Here is a 23,226-nt window from a genome sequence, read left to right as displayed (position 1 = left end):
AGTTCTGTAATGTTTGCAATTTTGCGATGGCAACAAAAATTTTATTCTCCAAGGCACATTGATAGACCTATAACAGAGTAGCAAGAGAGCCTAAAGAACTGAGATGAATGATTAGTTGAAAGGGAGCGCGCTGTCATGCCAGGTAGATGAGCCAGAGACGAGACTGCACGAGGTCTGTGGGGCTTATGCCGACAGGGCTGATCACGACAGGGTTGCCGTTGTTGTGAGTACCTACGTGAGGCGCCAGGGAACACGCGAGGGCCGTATAAAGTTACGACGCTGCCCCAACTTTCGCGGCGGCCAAGTCGCCGCGCGCAGTCGACTAAACGAACGGTGTGTGCGGAGGGTGACGACGTATTTTCGCCTTAAGTCGCGCCAGGAAGCTGGGAGAGAATAAAATGAGCGCATTATTCGGCCCGCGCGTGGCTCTCGCAAAGCGTCCATTGGCGCCGGCCGGTCGTCACGGGGCCATCCGGCCGACGCTTCAGGCCGCCTCCTTAGCACCGCCGTACGCGACTGGTGCTCTTAACGTGGCCCTTCACAGTCGGTAATCCGCGTCCGTTAATCCTCTTCCCTTACTTGGGCCCGTCAAGCTTTCTACTCTTGTCGCTATCGTGCAAGTCTCCTCCGTCGCAGCCGCTCATTACCTCCTTACCTCCGGCTTCCCGGCCACTCTTTTTACACGATGCAGAACAACGCCCTCGTTTTCTAGGCAGGGAAAAAGAGTAAAACGGCGCCAGACTGCTCTATTCCGCCTCCTCCTATTTTATCGGCGTCTTTTAATTGCAGATATTGTCCTCCCAGTCTGCTTTTGTTAACCAGAATTCTCGATGAAAGTGCCAGGGCGCCAGCAGGAGTACTGCTCGCTCTTTAACGTTTACGCCCCCTTTCCCTTTCCTATTTTTTGCTGCTCTCTTGATTGCCGCGGATACTTTTTTAAGGTCTTTGTTAGCCGCCTTCTCATTTAATATGCCGGCGCGACATTTTGAATACAGCGGATCGTGTTCGCATCGCTTTACTCTATTCCAGCCGAACAGGCCTTGTGTAATCCGGAGTCCTTTGTTTTGAAAGAACTAGCAAATAATAAACGTCATGCATGAGGTGATGGAAGGTCTTTGTTTTTGCGCTTATATTCGCATGTTCCGCTGTCGTTATCTGCTCGGCTAGCTGCCGTTGCGCAGTTGTAAAGTGCATAGGACCTTTGTTCGGAGGGTCGTTTACTCGATGTACCTCAAAAACTAATTTCTTTTTTGACGGCGAGCTCATCGAAAGGAGTGCAGCTACCATAAATGCACTGCAACATTGTTTGACGATGATACCAGCAAAAACTTCTATAATATCGCTTGTCGGCGCAAAACTGTATGCAATGGTGCATGCTGATTTCGGACTCAACGCCACCCTTATAACGTTTCGTTCTCTTCTTTTTTGTTCGCAGTTGATGGTGTCCACAGCAGTAGCCCACTGTCCCACCACCAACCCTGTGTCTACAGTCTGCTAACATTGTGAGTGCTGTTTTTTTACGCCTCTGCAAGATCTTCTGGCTTTATAACGTCGCCGACATTTAGGGACAGAAGACGAGGAGTGAATGCCGGGAGCGCAGAAAAATCCTTCAATGCGGTTTTCTCTGTGCGGGTGTGTGTGCGTGTGTGTGTGTTGTGATGTTCACGTTGTTTATATAAACGACAACGGGTGTTTCATCAGGAGTTGTAGCAACTCCCACCCGGTTCCTCCTGAGTGCAACGTTCTTTGGACGGGTAAGACCCAGTAACATAATGACTGCAGAAGAGGGGACAAGAGCACGTGTGCAGCTCCGGATGCTTTTCATTCTTGTGAGTAGGACGGTGTCGTCATCCAGCTGCAGCTGGAAGTCGGTGGCTGGAAAGAGTCTGCAGCCGAGCGGCTGAATCTGGCTTACGGCAGAAGGGCGCGCGGAATCTACTACACTTGGATCGCATAACGCATTTGAGCCGCGAGACGGTGGATGTTCTGGTTGGCAGTTACCAAGCGAAGTAGGCAAACTGATTGAAGGGCAAATCACGACGTGCTGAGGGTAGGAAAACGATAGGGAATACAAAAGAGAGCGCCTCTCAAACTGCGACAAGTTCCGCACAGGACGATGGACGCTCCGGGCTTGAAATTGTAAGTCATCTGCACAAACGATTAGCCACGGCTGTTTACAAAAAGGCTTGTACATGTGGCAAAAAAAAAAAAAATCCGGGGGTTTTACGTGTCGAAGCTACACCTCGGATATATGAGGCGCGCCGTATAGTGGAGGGCTTCAGGGTTAATTTTGACCACATAGGTGTCCTTAAAGTGCGCCGAAATTTCGAGAGACGGGCGTTGTTGTTCTCCGCCCTCATAAGAAAGACGGCCGCCGTGGCCGGAGTGGCCGGGGTCGAACCCGCGTCCTTGGGATGAGCAGCACAACGCCTTAGCCACAGAGCCACCGCGCCGGATGTGTTTATGGCGAACGCTTGAAAAGGTAGCGAGGACGTACGGAAGTAGTAGGACACGCTTATAAAGGACATTTTATCGGTAGGAGGCAGGCGTTCCGCCTGTTGAAGACTGTTTGTGGCTTATGAGGGCGCACCACTGCGGTTTGGCCGAAAACATTAAGTGATGCAACCCAGCTATGAATGAGAATTTAAACCTTCAGCTGGTTTCACTCGTTAAGAAGTTTGTTACTCTAGCTAAGCAGTGGTAGCGGAGTTGCCGAAAAAAAGTAACTGAATGCGTTACTGGTTACCTTAAAACTAAAGTAATTCGTTACGCTGCTAAGCTCTTCCGAATGACAGGAACGAGTTACCGTTAACCAGAACAAAAAGGTAACGAACGTTACTTTCCCGTTGCTCCTTTGTTTCGTGTGACTTAAAAGTGCCAAAACTGTAACCGTTACCGGCATGTATGTGTTGCCGCGGTATAATAAGAAGAAAAAAACAGTACGTGCACTAATAAAGAAAACTGTAGCTGACTAGTTTCCATAAATGTGGAAGTGTGCACGTCAGAGGCCTCTCAACAGCTTCGTTTGCTCGTACATCAACACAAACATGGTCTTATAGTCACAGGCGGAAGTTTATGCGGAAACGTTTTTTTGTCTTCTTTCTGCTGCGCAAGCTTAGTATTTTCTTCGTTGTATCCGCACCTTTGTGATGAAGAGTCAAGTGGTCGCGTTTTCCGAAACGTCTGCGTCGCAAGCGAGTCAGACGTGGAGAGCACCACCCTGTTTTGTGTGGGGGATTTCGAAAATACAGTTGGCAGAGTCAAGCGTGTGTGACTGAGTGGTGATGAGAAAGAAGTTGAGGTGGCTATGAGGGCGTTCCTGTTACGGTTCCCGCGGCTTCTTGATTTTTAGAAAAAAGGGCCGGGGGCGGGGGGGGGGGGGGGGGGGGAGGGGGAGGAGGGTTCTAGTAAAAAAAAGTAACCAGTAATGTGATCCTACAGTTACTCAAAATATTAACGTAAGCGCGTTACTTGGCATTTTAAAGCGGACACTAGTACCCTATTAAATTTCCAGTAAAACAAAGGAATACCATTGCTTCTACCGCGTCATTTCCAACAGTGCAGCTCAGTTATTTAGTTGAATATTCCAGTCGTAAAAACTATTCTGGGATGGTCTGCTTTACTACGAACGATCTTTAATTTCTCTCGTGTCTGAGCGTTTGTCAAGTCACGCAAAGTTTCTTGCGCGATGGAAAGTTTTCAATTCGTGCCGCACGCACGTGTACAAAAGATTCACTAGTTGCGCGTACTTATACTATCATATCAAATGCGGCGTGAGTTACTTAAGGAGCATGTTGGGAAATTCTAAACGAGAAGAAAGGACACGTTTACTGGCCCTCGGCAGGCACGTCATCACCATGTGTATGTGCGGTGGCTCTGTGTAAACTCCGCACGCTTCTTTAATCTACGCAGCCGGGGATATGTGTACCGGCCACTGCTGATGGGGCAAGTAAAGCAGCCATGAAGACAAAATGCAAGTCTGGTTCGTCAAAAGAAGTACGGGCCAATCCGCCCTGTGGAGGTGGTTGGGATGACAACGGCCCGGTTGCGTTAATCACACGTCGCACTGTATACGTTCTTTATTATTTCACTTCAGCACGACGCTCAAAACGGCCTTATGATCAGTGTGATACACACTCAGACTTAGCGTTTTCACCGCAGTTATATGTTGTAGCAACTGCGTAACACCTGGGGTCAACTGCGACACACACAGTTGAAACAGTTTCGGGTTTGCTTCGTACGAGTCGATCGTTGAGCTGCCTACTGCATATCCTAAATGCAAGTAATCCATAAATCGACGGCAGAGACGGAGAAGGGAGATACACGGCGTTGGTGTGAGCTTCCTTTAATTTTTACTAACTCCTAGCGCATCCGCAAGGCGCGCACAAGGCCGCTACAGGTGCCGTGGGCGGAACACACAGCGGCGCGAGAGGTCGCGTGACGCTATCACTTGGCATTCAGCCAGGACGCAGGGGTTAAACACGTAGCTGTGCTCGGTGGGGGTCTCCCCCCGTCTCCGCGTCAGCTAATTGGTTAGACAACGGGCTCTCGCTCCCGTTCTCTGTTCGGTCCAGGTTCGGCTCCTGGCGGTGCCAGTAATTCCTTTTATTTGTTCGCGGGAGTTTTCTTCGCTTTAAAGCTTTGCTTTAAAAGGCTCCTTTTTTCAGATAACAGATAACAATTATACCAATTTTATCGCAAACTTCAAACAAACGATCCATATAATAAAGCAAACAGCTCAAGCCGTCGCGACTCCCAGGCCCCTTTCTGGCGAAGTCTCTATGACGTCACAGAATCTTCTTTGTATGTGTGGCGGCCGATCGTATCACTTCAATGTTGACGTAACTGACAATTATGTTTTTAGTGCTGGCATCTAATGCCCAACTGCTGCCGCTGTTGCTTCACTGTAGCTCAAATTTTGCGTTTTTCAATATTTGTTGGGTTTTTTCGGTTATCGTGGCTGCAATAGAACTGAGGGAGTTAAAGAAAAGCTAGTTCTTTGAAACTGAACAAGGTTGCATTTTGTCTTCATGGCGCCTTTAAATCACCGAGCCAGAAAAAAAAAGCCACTGTAGCTGCGGTCCCGAACGTTGTAGTGGTAACTGGAGGCGCCATGTAAACTGCGCTTCAAGGCCGCTGTACACTCAAAACATTCGCCCTTTCTTTTTTCACCTAGTCAGTTTTATTAAGGCATCGTCACACGTCCCACACTTCCCCATGTCGCGTCCCTTCTATGGGTGCGCAGGAATTTCCGCTGCATTAGCGCCGAGACGAGCGAATGGGAGCGTTGTAAAAGGGCTACGGCAAGCAGGCCGGTAGAGCGAACGCGTTCAGCCGGCCCGCCGATAGCCGGCAGCGGGCGTGCCAAGAGTGGCGACAGCTGCAGTTCCACCAGCGTGGCAGCGAGTGCGCCGACAGTTTCGCTCCATGTTGCACACAGATGGCTGAACGTTGTTATGCGTGTGACATGTGAAAGTGCGCGTAATAATGTTCCGTTGTTTGTGAGCGACATTGCGTTGTCCCGCGAGCCCCTCGCCCCAAGCACGGCGCTGCGCACGGTCAAGCGCGCTGCCAGGAAGCCTCGGCGCACAAGGAACGCTCACGCGCACCTGCTGGGACGACGTCGCCAAATTGGAGTGGGGCCCGCCCACCCACGTACGCTCCTGCGCTGACCGGACAGATTGCCCGCCTCCTGGCAAACCATGTCACGCCCGTGTTGGATCCCGTTGCTGTGCACGGCCGCATGAGTGAACAACGCGGGCCCCGCTTCCATATTTGGGCGGCCGGAGTAACGGTTGCCGACATAAATGCCAGGCGTGGGCGGAAAAGTGGGACCGCCAACCGTAAGGCAGGCTACCTCTGTCTCGCTGACACGATTCTCTCGACTGCGCACCGCGTTTCGTCCGACGGGCGGACCTTATATTGGGCTCGAGCACGGAGAGGGGGAAGCGTTTTCTACAGCGTTACTTTTGGGCCCGCACATTTGACCCGCAGTTTGGAATGTTCTCGCAGTTGGAACGTTCTCCTTGCGCTCTTTCTGCTTTACTTGTGGCCTGCTTCCACCAGGATGATAACTCAGCATTTAATTTTCCAGGACGTCAGGACATTCCCAACATAACTAGGCTGAATTTGTTAGTCCTTCCAGGCAGTAGCGAACAGCCGAAGTTGTACGCGCAAGCAGAACCAGCCGTTTCCACACGTATTCTTTCCCAAGCAAGCTTCACTCGTCTGAGGTAGTTATATTCACCCACCTTTTCTATGATTCCATTACCCAGGCTGAATAGAATGCCAGTCAGAGAAAGGGAGCGCGGTTCTTTGTGGGACCCGAGACCGCTCTTGAAGTCCGGCAAGAAACAATAACCGTACACCTCCCCTCCCACCCTTTCTTTTTCTTGCCGTCGTATCTTTGTGCCCTTCTTTCTAATATTGTCATTGTCGTTAGACAGCTTTGTATGCTATCATTAATTATCAGTGATTCAGTCGCAGTTAGAATACGTGTCTGTCGACAGCAGTGGCAAAGAGAGCTGCTGCGACACCGAGAACCGGGCGTGATGGTAGGATCTGGTTAGTCTGCTACCGGCCAACTCTTTCGTTGTGCAGGTGGGTCATGTTTAGAGAGTTCGTTTGTTTTTCATTCAGTTGACAGAAATAGCTTAGAACAACATCTGTATTCCGAAGTACAGAGGGCAAAAACTGGTATTTTACCTGCTACTAATGTCGCTTACAAACAAGCCTCGAGAAATAGTCTGCATGACGCTCTTACTACATGCAGTGCCCTTTACGTTTTTTTTTTTTTCAATGCTTCGTTGTCATTACTGTCCCATTGCTTTTTATCCCGGATGGCACTCTTCCCAGTATTCTATCGCACTACACCAAAACCACATAATCCGAGGCATGGCATGCACCCGTGAGGGTAGTAATCGACGCACAGGGGTGACAGCGACATGTTGGGAATGCCAGCTGCTTTGATACTTGGTTGCTTGCTTCACTGAACGGAAAATGCCAGCGTGCACGATGTGAGCTAAGCCTGTGGCATGATGCGCAGTTGTCCTCAGATGCTGTAGAAAACGCAGAAACTGCGCTCGATTTGTGTTTTTCGAGGCCAGAGATTTCAGTGTGTGGAGTGACTCTTGGACAGTTGCGTGATGCTGACTGTGGAAACAAACTAGTGCGCGCAGATTACGAAATGGGTGCCTAAAGACTAACGTAGCGCTTTATTAGTTAAATCATGGCCGATGTAGAACGAATTTTAAATCGCGCTCAATCTTAATTTGAAAATGATCCTGCTACAGCGCCTCTAACCATTCGTCCACGACTACGACAGTGCCTCAGGGCATTTAGTTCTCGCTGTACACTTTACAATGGAGCGAAAAGTGGCTTTTTTTATACTCCTTATGTACTGCGAGTATAAACGCTATGCATGAGCTGTTATAAATGTTGTAAGTTATACCAGTGGATTTTGAAAAATGAGAAAAAACATTCCACGTCTTTACGCTACCTCGTGAAATTACGCATTAGAAGCAGCAGATGCAGCAGACTCACAAGCGTGCCTCATAAGCACATTTCTACTTTCATCCGCAAGCCACACACGGACGCCTGGACGTACGACAAGGGGTGGTTTTGTAAAGACCCTGTCAGTACCTCCTTGCGGTCGCAGAAGGAGACTTTGATTCCGCACGTCCCTCACTAAGAGGCGGTGTGTGCAACTGTTCCAGAACGTGTGGCAAGCACTTCGGGATTGCGTTCCATCTGTCGAAATTCTTCATCGGATTTGTTAGTTTCATGCGTGCGTGGAACGGGAAGGATTTCGGGTAGATGAGGTCCGCGGCTTGGACTTGGACGTGGTATGAACCCGAGGAGTGTCAGCGTAGATAGCTATGATAATAAAAAAATGGAGGCTGGAGTCATTCACGATTATTGTCTTTGCAAGCAATATTTTGTCTGGGAGAATTACTGGTTATAATTTAAGCAGCATCCGCAGAGTTAGGATTTCTGGATCATCCTAAAAACAGGAAATAAATTGGGGAGTGAGAGCAGTGCGAGTAAAGCAAGTTGTATTTCAAGTATGCTTCGCGTCACTGCACGCCGCTTCATCGCTACGCTACAAAAGTGTGCGGCGGTGCACCCTTTACAGACAAGTGGGTGATGAGCTTCGTGTCTCAGAGCCGGCCAGCCTGATACTGCCAACTATGCGACGCAGCCAAGGAATGCTTTGTATTAAATCTCGGTTACATTAGCACTGGTGTTGCGTACACAAAAGTAACCATACTGCGCAGGTCCAGAAAGGTGCGTGAACCTGATTCCGGTGCGGACGTACTAGTCTCTTTGCTCACTGCATTTCTGATGCACGCGCGTATTACACTCACTATCGCCCGTGCTTTCAAGAAACTAAAAAAGGGAAATATATTAAACATGATATTCTTTTTGGGGCTTCTTCAACGCTAAAATATTTATTTGTCTGTCTATCGCTCGATTCAACTGGTAGGCCAAAAGTTGTGACGATTCCTCGACGAGAAAGCTTTCCAAGCTATGAAAACCACTGGAATGGGTCATACATGTTCACTTTGTGCAGCGCCAAAGCACCTCAGGCGTCCTTGAGGTGTCAGTGTACATCTGACAAAAACAATGTCACTTTTAATTAAGAATACAGGTTGTATTCGTTTTTACAATAGCAAATGAAAAAAAAATGTGTTCAAAAGAGGGGCAAATTGCGCACTCAGATGGCGCGCGAGCAGTGCAAGAACGGGAAACTTAAATAAAATCGAGAACCATGACACAAGCGAGATGGAAGCCTGAGGGCTGGGAGGGGTAGAGAGAAGAACGTGTTACGTTGCAGGGGCGGCAGAAGACTGTATTCTTTCAGCATCATTTACAGCAGAGCGATTAGTTACATGGACATTTTAAGGACCCTTTCGTGGGCATGCTCTGCTGTTATATAGAAAATTCTCCAAAAATAATGCCTTTTTCCAGCAGGAGCATAGTCACCTGTCGTTTACTTATTCGAGATTTTGGGGGAAACTACGACTATTCACCAATCTGAACTCCAACATTCGCCACTTTCTTTTTTTTCTACTAACACGATAGTCTAGGGGAACATATCTTTAACAAGAACCGTTTAGTTTTTATCATCTCAAACGACTTGGTTATATGCAAACACTCTTGAGTAAACATTTCTCTTTTTTGAATGAGCACGTGAAGGGGCACTATCTGTGAAGGCCAGAAACTCTATACACTTGCTGTTTTTTTTACGCTCACAGTTTACGGGCAGGAGTAAAAAAGCTAAAATGCTCTGCTTCTAGAGCGTACCACGTTTTTTTTTTGTTTTGTGCTGCAAAAGTGTGGAGAAAGACATTTTCCCAGTTCTAGAATTTGCTTCTGACTCTACACCTTGGTGGCCTGTAAGATACACCAAAGCTAAATTCTGACAGCTTTGATTGAAAGACAGCAGCGCCACCTGACCGGCCACGGGAAACCTAAAGCAGGAACTTGCCATCGCGCTGCCTCGAAATTTGCTTGCCCGTGATTTGTTCCCTAAGATTTCCTGGGGTTGGAATGACAAGTCTGCGTTCTCGATCAGCCCGCCCGTTCTTGAGAAGTAAGGTTTTCGGTAGAAAAAAATCTCTGGTCGTCTATTTTTTTCTAAAATGTGCCGCTTATTTGACTTTGCTGGCGTTATACGTGATATCAACTTAGAAGGACGGTTCGCTAAAATCTCGCTGTTCGAAGTGGGGAGGAGAAGAGGGAGATCGGTTCAAGTATAAGGAAAAACCTGCGCACAAAAAAAAATTTTTGCTCGCGGATGCGGATGGCCCCCTTCACTTGACAGGCTATTCCAATTGGCGCGCCTTCGAGAGCAGTGTCGGCTATGAGCTGCGCTGGCCGTGCGCACAAGTGCATCCGTTCTGCGCGTTATTTTTGCTGCTTTGCCCCCATGGGTGGGCGTCGAAAGGCCGCTACGGGCACTATGCTGCGTGCGCGGGATGCCAGCACGAGAGGGATCCAGGGAGAGCGCCTCAAGGCAGAGGCTGCAGGGAGCGCGGCCTCGCGAAATTCATCCATCAGGGTCAGAGGATTCCTGTAGGCCGAAGACGGACGGTTTTTCGCGACGCCCGAACGGAATTTCAATCCATTACCTCGGCAGGGCGTGCCTGACTCCTCGGGGACGGCGCCGACGTTTGACCCGGCTGCCGCACAGTTCAGGCTCGTGCTGCGCCCCTGCATCTCTTTGGCGAGGACCGCGCATCTCGAACCCCGGAGACGGTTGCGCCGAGCTTGGAGGAGAGACCGACCTGTTATGTCGCACGGCTGCTCGCCGTTGGCGACGCTAATTTGCAGCGGGCGCTCGCGCCCGTTATCCGAGGTAGCGGCGGCTGTAATTGTGGGTCTCGGCTCTCTTGCTCGGTGCAATGTGTCCTGGCAATGCGCCGGGGACAGTTTATTGCCGTATCGATTCGTGCTCTTGGGGGATGATTGCCGCGGGCCCGTGTCTCGCGGCGCTTGCCCGAGCTTGTCTTCTTGGGTCCGCTCGAGGACTTTCCGTGTCACCGGGCGCCTTGCGACGAATTAGGGCCGCCGCCCTCCGCCGCGGCTCGCTGGGCCCGAGACGGTGGCGCCCACCCACGCGCTGCTTGCATTCTCTCGCTGCTGCTGCTGGCCGCACAGCAGTTTCGGAGCCTTCTGTGTGCTTTTTTTGTGTGTGTGTGTGCCCACAAGCATTGGAAGGATCCAGGCTTGCGGTGCTCTTAGAATCCTGTCGAACGAGAACGGGACTTTAAGAAACCTCTCATAAGCAAGCTTCCGGCGCACCCGTTTAACCTGCGCCTTTTTTTTTTTTTTTGTGCTTGAGTCTCTGAACTTACAAGCGAGCGTTCCTACTAGGTTTTGTACATCAATATCGAGATCAAAAAAATAAAGTAGTCAGAACACAAACACCCTCTTGCTATCTGTAGCACCTGTAAGCAAAATCTTTTGGTTCAAGGCTCTATCGCCAATCAAATTTGACAACCCACAGCTGTCGCCACAACAATATTGGCGGTATGATTGGTAAATCACGCAAACCTAACCCGTACCGTAGGTTTTCGTATTGCTATGCAGCAAGTTTTTTACGCAGCTATAAGGGTACGCAGTCTTATCCAATACGGGTCGTTTCGCGTCAACATTGATCACGTCATCGTGATGAAGCTTACGCAGCATCTGTGTCACCACCATGTTCGTATCGGCAGGCACGTTCTCATTATAGTTCTTTACAACCAACTAGCTTCCTTGTTGTAGAGTAACCTCCTCACGGGACCACAATTAGCTGTAGGTGAAACATTCGCCTCGATTTTCGGAGTTTTGTGGTTCCAGGCCTTCGGACACAATTTATACGAGAAGCGTTTGCCTCAAGAAGGACGGGGTTCTTTACCCTGCATGGGTAAAGAACCCCGCCGCCGATGGGGACAGCTTTCCCGCCGCTCATCTTTCTTTACAAGGAAGATAAGCGGCGGGAAAGCTGTCCCCATCATTGGCTAGAGGAAAAAGAGGGAATCAACGAGAGATTAAAAGAACAGGCTAAGCAGAGCCATAGATCAGGGTCTTGTTCCTTCACACTTTGGATGTGAAACGTCGGTGCGCCATAGCATCTGCCGGTCGGTTCATCAAGGAGAGCCGTGCAGTCAAAATTCAAGCTAACGAGAGGCTGGCGGAATAAAGTCACGCTTCAGAAAATAACTACACGCTACTGAGACACAAGTATATCTTCCGCGGATAATTTATACTATGTCAATCCTAGTTTTATATCGAGTGTGTGCTCCCTTAAGAAATAGAAAAAGTGATTGCCGTTCCTGCTAACCAGAAAACAAAACAAAACAAACAAAGAAAACAAGATAGAAAAACAAACAAAACATGCAGACAGACAGACAGACAGACAGACAGATGAATGAATGAATGAATGAATGAATAAATGAATGAATGAATGAATGAATGAATGAATGAATCAGCGCTGAACTGGGAAAACTGCAAAATAAGACATCTCACCCTCAATTTTCTGGAACGCGCGAATAAAATTTCTCCCGTGTTAATTACACGCATCTATTTCAAAACTGATTGACACGTTTTGATAAGAAGGGTGCAAAGTTCTCTTGATATGACTCATTCCTTTTCTAACATCATAGAAACATCAAATTCTTTAATCAGTAAGCATAGGATGCAAAACAACCTACTTCAATCAACTATACCGACATGCGGAAGGGTTTTCATTACAGCCAGCGCGCGCTGACGAGATAAAGGGAGCAAAATCAAAGCGCAGACAGCGTACGTGAGTGCGGTTCTCGTCGAATGCTGCGCTTTCATCGTCAGGCTCACCGTATAGCGGGGATGGAACATTCGTCTTGTCTAATCATCGCGTAAATAAATGAGTACGATCGGTGAAAAGGAATGGGGCGTGAAAGAGAAACATCATTCGCCGAATGCATTGTTTATATACGCTCAGTCCCCGGAGAACCTCCACGCCTACCGACGACCTTTTTGCGCTGTTCGGGGAAACAGATTTATACACAGTCCGCCTCCTTCTCATCTATAAGGCCGCGGGGGAGGCAGTGTCGGCGGCGAGAACACGACGCCTTAGCGCTCGTCTGTCTCCGCCAGATTGTAGTGAGACGCCCGTTAATTCGCCGCGTTTTTTATGCTGCTCGTTCGTCTCTTTCGATGGGTGTGCCAGGTGCCGGCTTGCTCAGGCTGCAAATTGTGCTGAGGCGTTCATAGAAGACGTCTTTCGCGGAGCCGTCGCAGGAGGAGCTCAATACCTTTGAGTCAGTACATGTAGCGGCTGCTGGGACGTGTTCGGCGCTATCAAGCAGTCTGTTGCGTAAACACCCCGAAGACCGGCTAACGCTCGACATAATTCACGGCTGGTGTGCACATCTCTTCCAGCTGGGCCCTAGATCGGGACGACGAACAAGAGTTGGGGAACGTGATTCGTTGACGTGGACCTTGCGACCTGCGTTTCCTTACTTTCGTTGCTTCAAGTACGAACTCGAGTCGGTGTTGCGGATAATGTTTGCGTTTAGACAGGCGACTTTTCTGCCCGAGAGCGTTTGCGCAGTGAGCCAGACTTGACATGGGATTTCGCCAGTGTCTCCCACTAGAAACAACCCACGTAGGGTTCTCTGCTCAGTTTTCTCTGTTCAGATTGGTGCGTTCACAAATACTTCAGTTGCGAGTGAAACAAAAAAAAAAAATGTTGACTTGTTCTGTTCAGCTCGATCAAATGTAGCTAACATGCGTGCATCATGTGATCACGAAACACACTCATTCGTGCCATTTACACCTTGTTTGGAAGTACGTGACCCGTTATTTTAACTTCGTGCCAAGAGAGCCCATTTTATGCGATGTTCACTTGTGTCTGCACGTGTATACACTCTTCTAAACTGCTGATACATAAGCAGGACTTCTAAGCGGAAAGCTGAAAAGAATAAACACCAATGCAACTTAAAACTTCGATATGATAATGTCTTTTCGTGTGTGACATGGTGCATAAAATTGCAGCTATTTTTATCGTGTCGTCATGTGTACGCTTTGCAGCTCATGACTACAAGAGGGCGTCGCGAAATCAAGAAGATAAAAAACAAAACCTATTAACCTCCCAGTGGGATTTGCCAGGTAAAGCGTACGCATTCTTTCGAGGGCTTCATCTCAGGGGGCGTAAACATCTACGCATGTTTGCCTCGGAGGCCCTACAAGGCCTCCAAGGCCTATGACCTCTTATTAACGGAGCTTTTATTAAAGGAAATGTCCTTTATTAAATAGAGCGCATTTTATTGAACACCTATGTATACACGGCCCATGTATGCCTATTGAGCGCATGGTGCCACGCGTTGCGGATTACGGACGGACGGACAGATTTCTTGAGAGAATTGCATACATGAATGCTTGCGCACTAAGACTGCAAGAACAAATGTAATTTAACACCTGGGTAAAATGTTACTTCTGCACGTGTCACATGCTGTAGAAATAGCGGCTTCTCTTTTGCTGACAGACAGACAGACAGACAGACAGACAGACAGACAGACAGACAGACAGACAGACAGACAGACAGACAGACAGACAGAGAGAGTGAGAGAGGCCTCTTAATTATTGGATAAGCGAGGGCGACAAGGGGTGGCGGGGAGACTCAGTGCCACCGCGTTCCAAGCAGCTCTTTCAACTGGCCTTCCTTGTGCGATCCCGAGTGTGCGCGTGCTCACGCGTCCTGTTAGCCAATCAGCGTTGACGGTGTAGGCCGCGTGGGTTTTTCGGCTTAGGATTCAATAAATGCGGGCAAAGTAGCCTCAGGACGTTTAGCTTTAAAAAAAAATTGCGAGAGAAACTTCAGATACGCTGCCTCTCGAAGCAGTACACCCGGAGAGTTCAGGCACTTGCACGCAACCTACCACACCAAGAACACCATCTACCACTTGTGCGCCTCCACTTTGACCCTGAAGAGCTCAATCGAAAGCGTTACGGTTTTCTAGCGAAGGTAAAATAATAACAAAAACAATAACACGCGAAGTACTAAGCTTGATTCTTTTAAGTTGTGCGCTAAGAGTGAGGCTTAACTTTGAGTGATTTTGATAACAGGCTGGCATGTATCTTGCAACTCTAGGGGGGGGGGGGGGGGGGGGTTGCCCATGGAAAAATATTGGCTCCTCTGCGACATCTAGCACTGCGCTACGTTGTCTTCTGCAGACGTGATTTCGTGCAGGCCCGTACGTAGCTCAACGATAGACGAGACCACCCTGTCTGCTTGCTCTTACCAAAAAACAAGTTTTCTGGTTAGCGAGGTACACTCACAAGCATTGCATGTCGGAAAGCTGCGTACAGTCATAAACAAATGAAATGCGAACACGCAAAATGGGAAAGTACTGTTCGTGGAAATCCAATAATGGTGCCGCATTGGTATATTTGGAAAGCCACATTTCTTAACTTTGTTACTGTAATTAAGCCACGCGTCAATTTGACTTGCATGGAAAGAAATCGCGCTATTGGTTTGTTCTGGTTGATATTTTTGTGCTCGCCTTTAATTTGTAAGTGACTGTACAGCCGGTAAAAGGCTTGTCTATAACACAGCGTTCGTACTCGCAGCCCTATCCTGCCTCGCCGGAGCGGGATTTGAATAAAACTACTGCGGAATTCTGAAGTCTTAGCCCTTCGCTTTTGCCTCCGACATGTTTGGAACGAGTATGTTTCGGCAGTTTTCGGATGTAGCTGGTTGAAGTTGAAATCGCTGTTATAGACAAGCGTTTTACCGGCTGTACATGTGCGTCGCTTGTATTAACGAGGCCCTTCCGTTGAATTCATATGTGGCACCCAACTGCGGCAGTTGAAGCACACTCGAAACCGCCGTACTAATGCTGAATTCTTTTTTTTTTTTTGCATTTAAAAAAGTGCAATACTCGACTTAATCTCGGGGAGTATAGCGCAGCATCAAATTTAATAAGGGCGGACCGAGCAGCGTGCTTCCCCGGAAAACGGCGCGGTTCAAGAAAAGGGATTTCATGAAGAAAAACCACATGACTGTGCTTCCATTAGCGTTAATTTTTTTTTTCTTTTCATATTCCTCGTAATTATTGCTTCTTCTACCGACGCACACCCTTCTATTGAGACATTGGGATTTCTGTCCCTAGGAGACGAACTTCCCCGTAAAATGGCCCAACGGCAGTGCGCCATTTCCACCTCTCTCTCTCTCTCTCTCTCTCTCTCTCTCTCTCTCTCTCTCTCTCTCTCTCTCTCTCTCTCTCTCTCTCTCTCTCTCTCTCTCTCTCTCTCTCTCTCTCTCTCTCTCTCTCTCTCTCTCTCTCTCTCTCTCTCTCTCGAAGTCTTTGCTTAATCACGTCGGCCGACATCGGGTCTGAACCACCGGAATAAAAGCTGGCACGCCCCCCGTGCTCGTGCGGGCCCTCGCTGCTGGGAGCAGAATTAGCGCTGGGGCCGTTACAAGTGTGCCGCCGTGATTTCCACTCATCATCCATCCGCATGCCATTAGCGTCCGCCATACATTAGACGTGGAGCGTTGGGGCCTCTCGAGGCGATCTGCTCGGCTTGCGCGTGTGGGCGTACGCGTGCGCGTGTGCTCCTGTCGTCTTCGAGTTGGCTTATTTGATCTTGAAGAAAAGATGGACGAGACATTAAGGGGATCGCCGCCAAGTTTTTTCGCTCTCTTGATGTTCCTTCTTTCTTACTTTCAACTCCCGCATTCGTTCCTCCGGCGCATCCTTACGGCTTCTCGCCATCTGACAACCAAATTCTCCGAAAGTGTACACCTACCCACCCGCATGCTTTTTTTGGTTTCCCATTAGGCCTAATGAGCTTCCTGCGGCAGCCCCTTTTCTTTCCCCTCTCATCTAAGAACTGGGTCTCTCAAATGAATTAATCAGCTTTGTAACTCGGGCCGATGTTTCTTTTTTTTTTCTTCTTATTGGTTTCGATGCTATTTTCGGAGCAGTTTTCCACCGCGACTCTAACTATGGTGGGAGCGCACAAATTGAGCCGCCATCGTACGAGGGCCCAAAAAATATAACTCCCAAAAACGCAGGTGATGTAGAGGTGCTGTCAATGTCTACGCCAGCTGCGCGTATTATCTGTTCGATCGATTCTGCACGAGCTCTGCATCGCAAGACCGCTATAGAAAAATATTTATACATCGTCAGGCGCGACTTTCAGTATTTTTTTATCTTCTTGCGCTGTCTTTTTTCCAACGTTTATTCGTAATTATGTTTGTGTGGTTACGGTTGCTTCCCTCTTTGTTGCGCATCTAATTTCTCTCCACTGACGCTGTAGTCATTTGAACGCCACCACTGAGTGTCTTCACTTAACGCGTTAGCAGCGTTAAATAAAATAGAAAAGACTGCATCTGAGCAACGCTTCTGTAATGCCGGCGGCTGCAGTATTTATTCAATGTATGCAGCTGCTAGTACGCCTCCGCGATACATTATTCGGAAATTTGTCCCGTGTAGCTAGAACCAAACATTTAAGGTAAAAAAGAAGAGCGTAAAGTCGTCAACGTGCGGCATACCCGCTGCTTACAGTTAAGGACACCGACATTGAGTAATTGCGTTTTCTATGAATGAACGTTGCCGGCGAAAAATCAAGAGGTCGTAGGCTTGCGTGCGCAGCCGAAAATTCACACTAAGAATGGTGACCACCTCCTGAAAACGGCGAAGCCTGAACTTGGTGACGTTCATGGCACGTTCGCAAGTGCTTACAATTTTCTTAGAGTTTCTTCGAGTTTTTTAAGAGTCCCTATATACTTAAGGACCAAAAAAATTGCTACTGTTGCCCTGTTCAGCTTTGAGGGGTGATTACTTTAGAAAATTGCCAAAAAAAGTTTGCCAACTATACTTTGTTAGTGGCACCTTCTGTCGTCGTCTTCTTCTTTGTTGTCCTCGTCGGTAGTTCGCGCTTTCAAGAAGCAATTAACTTATCAATTTTGTCAATCATAACGATGAAACCCTTGATCAGTTTGTACCATTATGCTGTATCAAATTCGCGTACCGTTTGGAGTATTCACGAGATTAAAGGGACTCTAAAGTATAAAACAAGTTGGTGTGTGGCGGTTGCTTACAATGGTGTGACTATAAATAGACCACACACAGCAGCAGGGGCATCAGGAGTAGCAGTGTATTGTATCTTGGGCGGCAAGCCCTACATTTATAAGAATTACCGCACGAGCGCATCCTATCTAGGACGTTGAGATCCACGTGTTCAAGATTAGTACTGAAACATCGTGTCTGTTACAAGCAGAAAGACGCACCCGTTTCCAAATACTATACAAATGGGGTTCATTACTCCCGTGTACCGGCGCTGCATGTTTGGCATTGTGCACGCCACGACACAAGCAGCAGCAGTTGTTTTTTAACACGCGTAACGCCAAAACCGTGAAAACGGGTATCGCAACACTATAATTTTCTTGCGACACGATTTGGAGTTAGACAGAACGTGAATGGTGAAACAGAATCTGCGCAGCTGGTCTAAAACGTTCCCTGAAAAAGAAAACAGCCAGGTAGGGGCAAAACACATCTGACATGCGGACGTAAAGCAAATCTACCTTGCAACTTTTTTCAGAACTAATGTTTTTAAGTAGACACAACCTTGAACTATCAAACACCGTAAACTGGTAAGTAAAAAAGCTAGAGGAATAAAAGTCGCAAATAGAGTGCATTGGAGCATAGACTGAGGCACTGTCACTGGGTGCAGGCACACGCGACGCTAGGTTAGTGTTGCGTGTGTGCGCCCGCATTTATTTAGTCGTGTTCTTCCGGCTAGTCTCTAAACAACGCATGCTAAACTAATTTGAACAGCAGAGATGTTTAAGCTTTTAGTTCCGCCGTATAGCGTTACAAAAAAAAAAATACCAAGACAAAATACCGAGCGCCCCCCGTGAGCGTGGACCTCGTAAAAAAATTGGCCGCGTATCTGCTCCTTTCGTTGCAAATGTCGTCAAAAGACGATAGTCTTTATCGACTTTTGTCAAGTAAATGCCTCCCTTCGCTTTCCCGCTCACCTCTCATGTTGTTCATCTTGCGTAGCGCTCCTCCCAAGGTAAAGACGCCAAAGGTTTGCTGAAATCATTTTAAATTTCCCGCGTTTCACTGCTCCAAACCGGGTGTCCCGATGCCAACGCTGCCGTACGGTGAAGACGCGCGTCAATCGAGGCGCCCTACTTCAACGTTTATAGAACCGCGTTTCTCTACTCCACGTGCGTTGCAAGCAGAGCGTGGAATCTATCTAGTGGAACCTTTCGTAACTGTTGCCGGTTGATTTCTTAAAATGCCGCCAGAAGCTATAGTGGCGCGGGCGACAGCAGGCGACGGCGGAGAGATTTTTTTTCTGCAGTTGATGGAGTATTTAATCTCGTACAAATCGAACATGTACGATTTTTTATAAAGGAACGCTGCAAATATCACTTCTGTATTACTTTGTTGTCTTATATTTGCGTAATGTCTTGTTGTTATTCACCAATATTGACAAGATGAACATTACACCGGACTTAGACGGGCACATTTAGCTGTGACTATATAAGTTGTAGTTTGGCCGGGTGGCTGAATCGGGTCACAGACAGACAGAGGGACAGACATACAGACAGACCAAAATTTCTGGGTTGAAGTAGCCCAAGAAAGACTATGGGCGTCGGCTAGCTCGACCTTCGAAGACACTCAGCCCAGCGTTCGTGCCGTGATCTCCCGCGTGCTGTTCTTCTCGCCAGTTCACGCGCGTTCGCGCCTGAGCACCTGGGGAGCACAGGCGCCTAGTTCGCGCTACAGACGCCGAGTTCCCGAAGCTGGTCGCCGCGGGTTCTAACGCGTGCTGGCGCGGTCCACTTTGGGAGAGATGTGAAACCCTAAAAATTTTACTATCCGGGTCTGCCAGTCATGGAGAACATTAAGCAGCAAGTTCGGAAATCCATGTGAGGTGCAAGGGCCGGGTCTCCGCCGAAGGGAGATGGGCCGCCAGCGCAGATCTGCTGCTTCTCCAGGGCAAGAAACCGTCACGGCCAGAGCCCTGGACGTCGCGGGGGTTCTTTGCGCCTCCTCCACCCTGCACCCGATGTGAAATAAAGTGGCACTACCACTGCTGGCACCACAAGTGCACGCTGCGCCAATGTTTTAACCTTTTTTTGTCTTTCAAATACTGGAGGGAGCGCATTACGTCTTCCTATATTCAGGGAGAAAAATACAGGGTACTCGTCGCTTGTCAGCCAAACTTTAGTTATTTTGTGCTGGCGTACCAGCTTTAGCCTCTGCGGAGAAGAGCGAACAAGCAAAAGATCACGCCCAGTGTGCTACTTAGCACGCCGAGCGGCTCCCGCGAGAACACAGTTACCACGCTAGAGAAATGGAGCTTGTCCTCCGTTTTCTAAGACTCGTGGTTGCTAACTTGCTCCGGTGCAATAAAGCAGGACCAGTTATGGTGAAGGGTGCGCTGTACCTTTCAAAATAAATTATGAGCGTTTAGGAGGCCGGGCGGAGCCTGGTGTTGCAGTGACGACCGTTTTCGCAAACCAGGTACCTCGCTAACCACTTACTCCTGTTACCGGCTAGCGGCTTCTGGCTATGTATTTAGGGTAATGCAAGGTGCACATTCAGGCCATTAGCAGTCTTGGCGTTTCTTCCCAACCCGTCTCCTTGCTGATTGTAAGATAGGCGTCATTGGTTTAGTGGCTGCGTTCCTTAGTAGTTTTGCGGCGATTTTGTAGCCGGACAAAAAGGCTGAGTTGTTCGGTTTGCAGGGTGATAAGAATATTTTGAAATGTCTTGCATGTTTGTTAGAAAATCTGGCTTGCTCGTGGAGCACCTCGCTGTCTTAAAACGGGGCCGAGGGCCGATCAACTGTGCATTTACTATGCGATCTGATTTTTTTCTTCAGCTTATTCTTGAGCATCTCAACTTGCATACGTTGCTGTGCAGGGGTCTGATTCATAGTGCACTTTGGTTACATACTCGAAAATGTTACCATCCAAGGCAGCATAGCGTACGGTAGACGAAGAGTGTTCCGTGAATCCGTCCCCCAGTGCGACTAAAAAGCAAAGCATTCCCCGAGAATCACCTTCAGCTATTTCAGGTCCTGAAACGGGACGCGGAGTACATCTCTGGCAGTCGGAGCATTTTCCAGAGGAGGCACGGTATAGCGGGGAGGTTTGAGTGGGCAGTCCTTAAAGACTATCACCGTAGTTGGTTTATTTATGTCGGCTCACACTCCCGGCGTTAACGCGTGAGCAACTCCGCGTCCACAGTGTCCTCTTGAGACAGGGACATATTGAGTCAGGGGGGCCTGAAGTCAACGGAAAACCTTAAAGGCGCAGCGGCATACGCGCCGGCATACGCGCCGGCTCTTGGGGCTTAGTCGGAGTTCGCGGCGTGCGCGACAGGATAAGCTTCTCGCAGCCGCCTCGCCAATCGTTCGCGCACTGTCAGAGTCAATCGACTGGCCATCACGCACACAATTGCCCTCCCAATCGCTGGCCCAGGAAGCACGACGGCGGAGTGGCATAAATCTACTTTGAGCTCTGCCCTTCGTACCTAATTAGCAGTCTACAGGAGCCATTGTCTCGGGGGGCTGCGATGACGCGAAGGGACTCTCCATGTCAATCTGTCCCTCGAAGAGCCCCATGGCCCCGGACAAAGGCTTAGGGAGCCTCACTCCCTTTGGGCGTGTTTTCTCTTGCACATTTCCGATCGACGGGGCGTTCGGGGCGTTGCCATCCTTTCACCTATTTTCTGTCCAACTGTCCGACAATCTCGCGGGGCTAATCGTGTATTGAGCTCCTCGCAGGAGCTTTCCGAGTTGAAGCGCCCACATGAAACCAATATTCTGAGAAGAAAGAAATTTTTTTTACGTATTTCTACCAAGGTTATAGTGGACTACAAAGGAGGCTGAATTGGAGGACTAAATCGAGCGAACACCACTCGCGGTTTATTGCACTGCTGCAAGGGCTGAGGCCAAGTTTAGCCTTCCTTTTTCCTCTCCACAGGATTTTGGCTGTGAAACGATGTAGATGGTTTTGTTGAGAAAGACGCGGCCTATTGATGGGGCGAAACGCAAATTAGGCAAAAAAAAAAAAAAAAAAAAAACTCCGAATCCCTTGTTGGCTGTTATGTTTAAAGGGGCCATGCAGACAAAATACAAGTTTGCTTTATTCGAAAGATTTCGTGTTTTATAGTGCCCCCAGCGCGTGTCCGCAAGCAAGTGACGCTTTATTCCCCCTGAAAAAGTGAGTAATTTAAGTTGAAATTTTGATTCTCCCGCGAAATCGTGTGTTTCGTGACGTCTGCGATGATGTAACAAGGACAGGTCCTCAAGCGAACGTTAGTGCGCTGTTTATTCTGCAGCGTACTGTGGAACGCCTTTTTTTACCGCTAGACCTCCTAGATGGCGCCACTATACTGCACAGGGCCGCTGTCTGCCTTTACTTTGTTTCTAACCGTATTTGCACCTGGCTTGTTTTTGTTACTGTAGGAAGTAATTGCTTCGTGAAAGATGGGGTATGCTCGACAGACAGGGTCACGTAAGACAATGTCGCTTACGCCAATCGGCCAGTGTCATGTGAGAAAACCCCAAAGCGCCGCACTGCTTTGCAGCTATCACAAGCATAGTGCGAGCAGTACCAACAGCAGTACGCAGTGGTACTTCGATGTTTACATGTACTTTCGTAGCTTCCATTGTTTACACCAACATTCTTAGGGCTATAACATGAATATGCATTAAAACTTGAGCGAAAATAGCTCGTTCTGAAAGCTTATAAGCCCTGCCTAACCACTTGCGTTTCCTTTTGCCGGCCTCAGCCAATCGTACGGCTGTGCATATGCGTCATATGTTCTAGTGCAGGAAATGAGCTAGTGGTTCGCATGGCCATTCCTTTTTTCCCTAATTATATAGCTTATTTGTGAGAAATTTACGTTAAGAGTGGTGTCAGTATGATTCTAACGAGGCAATCTTTGGTATGAACCAAACTTGTGTTTTGTCTGCATGGGCCCTTTAAATGAGGAATCAAGACGTTCGCTGTGGAGGTTACATGTATTTTGTGGTGCATGGGCAGAAGAATCTGTGCGCAAAAAAAAAAAAGAAAACTTACGTGATAGGTGGCACGGTTTGAATAAAACGAGCACTCCACACTGGGAATAATACGTCGCATTCTCGGGCTGCTTTGGTTGAGCCAGTGATAACGACCAGCAAAGAATTGGCGGATTCCTAACGTGACGTAGTTATGCCATCGACAAATCGGCTTTGGGACTGTAGCGGTCGGTGCTTGTGTCAAATCACCCGCGAACAATTCCAAATGTTTGACAGCGCGTCAGGGTTATGTACAATTAATTCAGCTCCAACACACAGTTCCAGTTGTCACTTAGTCTGTAATCGCTTCCACACAGAGCCCTAGTCTTTCGTGTTCAGTAGAGAAGTCCAGAGCCCGTCGCGTAAATATAGCCGGGGGAAAAATAAAGTGCGAAAAGCTCACTACCCACGCACTGCCTGGCAAAGCGCTCCCCCTCATTTGTATTCAAGCCATGAGCACACCGAACCATTGTCGTTTATATTTTCACCCTGCTCCCGCCCCCCTCCTCCAGGCTCGTTAATAGACGCCGCCGTATGGCTTCGCAATTTGAGCGGGGAATCCAAGCGCAGCGGGGCTCATTTGCGATACTGGCACTCCGGCACTTCGATGAACAGAGTCAACATGGAGCTGACTGTAATTGTGTCAAGCCCCGTTTCTATTTT

At 48.5% G+C, this 23,226-nt stretch overlaps 1 protein-coding gene across 2 annotated transcripts in view; it reads left to right on the top strand.

The window, feature by feature from the left end:
* The window catches only part of Cpx (synaptic transmission protein complexin), a 682,070-nt gene that overhangs the window by 303,409 nt on the left and 355,435 nt on the right, over positions 1–23,226 (top strand). For both annotated transcript variants that reach the window (XM_077687874.1, XM_077687872.1), the window contains exon 2: positions 1,436–1,502. The gene's annotated coding sequence lies outside the window, so the exon portion shown is untranslated. The remainder of the gene's footprint in view (positions 1–1,435; positions 1,503–23,226) is intronic.

The sequence above is a fragment of the Haemaphysalis longicornis genome, unplaced genomic scaffold (assembly GCF_048455015.1).
Source record: "Haemaphysalis longicornis isolate Haplotype H1 unplaced genomic scaffold, Haemaphysalis longicornis Haplotype H1 scaffold_1, whole genome shotgun sequence".
Lineage (NCBI taxonomy): Eukaryota > Metazoa > Arthropoda > Arachnida > Ixodida > Ixodidae > Haemaphysalis > Haemaphysalis longicornis.
The sequence above is the reverse complement of the archived record's forward strand: the minus strand, read 5'-3'. Positions and strand labels throughout refer to the sequence as shown.